Genomic DNA, 3,808 nt, shown 5'->3' on the forward strand with positions numbered 1-3,808 from the left:
CGTCTCAGCCTAAATTATGTTGTATTAACTTTTTCAACGGCGGGCGACGTAAGCTGTTACCGAGGGCAGAATGTTACCATGATTATGAGAAAGAAACTACTTTCCGAGAAGAAAATGGCGAATAAAATAAGAACCCCACGAAGGGTCTATTGTAAATAGTTGGATGCAATACCGAAACTGGTTTAAATTGAAACTCATTATCTAGACGCGATCATTTCCTTGTCTAAACAGACTAGAAACAATCACTTTTTCTCACGGCTGCAGCAGAGCTAACAGAAACGATGACATGAGGGAGAAAAGGGCCAGCTATTTTGGAGGGAACAAATAAATAAATTAGTATTATTCCGTAAATTTGTGAAACAATTTCTACACGGGAAAGAAAGGGGAAGGGGGAGGAGGGGGGGAGGGAGGAAGAAAAAAAAGAAAAAGAAAAAGAAGAGGTGGAGCAGGGTTTTATTCCACTTTCGGATTAGACAATGCCGTGGCAGGGAGAGGGGAGCGAGCCCTCCCCAGCGTTCTGCGGTTGCCTCGGCGCTGCTGCCAGGGCCCTCCCAGGCCGGGATGCTGGCGCTGCCTTTTGCCCACCGACTCCCCCCCCAGTCTTTCCCCATGCGTTGTAAAAGCAGGAAGGAAAAGATCAGGCGGTTTCCAGAGTGCCGACTCGACCCTGCCAGCTCTCCCCGCTACGATGTCCCCGCTAGTTTTGCGGGGCCATTGGAAAGAAATGAAAACCCTCCCGGGGTTCGGGCAGCCGCGGGGGGGAGGGACCGGCCGCTGCTGCTTGAGCCCAGCTGGCGGCAGCGAAGCCCGGTCAGGCCGCGGGTCCATTCTGGGCGGGGGGCACCGGCCCGGCCCCAGCGCCTCCGCCGCTCTCGTTCCATGTGCAGGGCTCGGGGAGCAGCCGCTCCCCCCTGCCCGGGCGGTACCAGCGCCCTCCCGTGTGCCCCCGGGCTACCGCGGGCAGCGCTCGCCCCGCCGCACCCCGTCCCCTTTTCCAGTTGACTGCAGCACCGGCTGAGGCTTTCCAGTTAATTTACTTCTGCACGGAGACCCAGCTGGCCACCAGTTGAAGTTGGCACCGTCCAAGTGGAATCGCAGGGGGAAAAAAGCCCAGGTCTGCTCGCTTGGTTAGGCTGGTTTTGTCTGGGGCGATGGTGAAAAAAGGAGGTTATTCACATGAGCTCACTGCCTCCTGTTTTCGGGGCAGGTTTTGGAAATCAAAGCAGGCTCTGCCGAGAGACACAGCCTCCCTGTTCTCCAGGACAGGACTTTTTAGGAGGAGATCCAGTAACTAACCTCAGGATCGCTGCCATGGACATCGCGTCGAACAATGAGGAGACCTAATGTCAGCGGGCTTCACGGGGCGTGAGCCCCCCCCGTGCGTGGGGCCCGGCCGAGATTAGCCCGTTCCTTCAAACACGCAGGAGTTTCTTTCGCGACCGTATAAACTCAGGGATAACGACATTTTAAAATGTCGGCACAGACATTTCTGTGGAGACAGACGGGCCAGCGGAGCCGTTTCCCGGCAGCCGCCCTGCGCTCGGGCCAGGGCCGAAATCTGCGCGGGGAGTAAGCGGCCGCGCACACGCGTGGGCAGCGGCGGGAAGGGGCTGCGCGGCCGCGTAGCGAGGCGGGTGGTCCCTGGCTGAGTGGTGAGAGACCACTGGGCGCTGGTCTCGAAAATTTCCCTTCCCAAACAGTTCTTCGTTTTCCTTTCTTTTTGTAACAGAGCCCTTGGGTTTAAACCCCACTCCCTTACACGAGCGTGTACGGGATTTCCCGGCTCAGGGGAAGTGAAGGCGGCTGTTCCTGGGTTTGCGTTGCCTCACTCTCTGCCACGGGCGCAGGAGATACAGCGGGAGAAATTCCTCGCTGTGCAGTCCCAGTGTGCCAACAGCATCCTTCCTGCTTTTCCAATCCCGCTGCTTTGCCGAGCTACTTCGCAACGGGAACGCGCTACGGTCCCTCTGCAGCCCCAACGAGCAGCACCGCGGGCGGCAGAAACTTCTTTTTCTGCCCGCAGAACCGCACCAGGCGCAGATCCCCACTCCGCGCCGCTGCAGCAGCCGTCGGACGGGGGCTTCGAGGACAGGGGGAGGGAGGGGAGGCACGGGAAGGAGTAAAGGGTCAGGGGCTAGCTCTGCCGCCCATCCCCCACTCCCAGCCTGCAGCTGCCATCCGCAAGAGACATGCATATGGATGCGGGACACACGGACGCGGCCAGGATCCGCACCGCCGTGTCCCAGGGCTCCAGGGCCGACAGCCTGGGCTTCGCCCCCGGGGACGTGGGTTGGAAGGGGAAGCCCGAGGCCGGGCGGTGGGCAAGAGGGGCCGCGGGGGAGGAAGGAAGGGCTCTACCCCGGCAGAGTAACGAGGTGGCTGCTCGCTTTAGGGCCTTTGCGTGAGGGAGGGGGGGGGGGCGATCCCAGTCTGTACGCCGCTGTCTCTCGGCCCCCGACAGGCCCTACACCAGCACTGTTACCACCCCGAGGCCTTCGGACTCTTTCACTCCCACCTAGAGCCCCCAGCGCAGGCAGCAGGTGAGGCAATGCCCGTACCCCTGCGGAAGGAATGCCCAGACCGACACACGGAGGGAAAGCCCGACCATTTCAGCAAGTGCTGACTTCTCCCACCCTTCCGCTCAAGCGTGTTGGCCTTTTATGAGCTGCTGAAATCCCGTTATCGTGCATCGCTTCTCAGCGATATTAATTTGTAACGCTTCTCATATCAAGCACACGCCGCTTTCGCCCCCTCTCTCCCGCTGTTTGCCGCCGTGATGCCGTTCCCTGCCAAACTTTCGTTACATCCGTGCTCCCGGGGCTTTGCTTTTGGCACCTCTTGCCTCGAGACACGAGGCATCCCGCACTCCAGAGAACCCAGGGTTTAAAATGCGGGTGACATATGGGCAACATGCACTCAGAAAATAAAAATCAACAGATAAAGTGGCAGGGTCACAACGGGGAGCAAACACTTAACAAAATGGCAGCGGGGCAATAGATTTTTTCTCCCGCGCCCTCGGTGCTGGGGTGTCGGGAGGAGCCCGCCGGGAGGGAGCCGGGCGCCCGCACAGCGGTTGCGCGCTCAGAGCCCGCGTCGCCGCACGCAAATTAAAAAGTAAGATGAACTGCTCCCTGCTAATTGCAACTCCGCGTTTACCTTCTGCACCGATCGGTATTTTCTAGATACGTGTTTCTGGCAACGTTTACCAGCTGTCTCAAACAGCGGTTGCAAGTCTCCGAGAGGGACGCACACATCTGCCGGGGAGCGGGCGGCGGCCCCGCAGGGAGTGGCGGGCACCCCGCACCGGCCCCGCACCGGCGAACACGATTTAAAAGAACGAAGTTATTGATACCACAAGGGCTCGGGCAGGCAGCACCGCACCACTCCGAATTCCCCGGGGGTTCAACCCCTGCCCGGGGCCCTGGGCTGCGGGGAGCGCCTGGCGCTGGCCCCGCGGCAATCACCCGCTGCCGCGCACCCAAGTGCATCCCTGTAATAACGTCCTCGATCATTTATTAAAAGTCATGTCAAGCGAGCCCCTATAATTCATCTTTATGCAAATACATCAATGTCAAGCCATTAGTGTATTGCTCGGTTTTTTTATTAAAGTGCATTCTTTTTAATTCAGCTCAGTAAAATATGAGCCCTATTGCTCAAGAATTATAGCAACTATTAGAGTAACATATGGGCAACATGCACTCAGAAAATAAAAATCAACAGATAAAGTGGCAGGGTCACAACGGGGAGCAAACACTTAACAAAATGGCAGCGGGGCAATAGATTTTTTCTCCCGCGCCCTCGGTGCTGG

This window comes from Chaetura pelagica, unplaced genomic scaffold (assembly GCF_000747805.2).
Source record: "Chaetura pelagica isolate M959 unplaced genomic scaffold, ChaPel_1.0 scaffold221, whole genome shotgun sequence".
NCBI lineage: Eukaryota > Metazoa > Chordata > Aves > Apodiformes > Apodidae > Chaetura > Chaetura pelagica.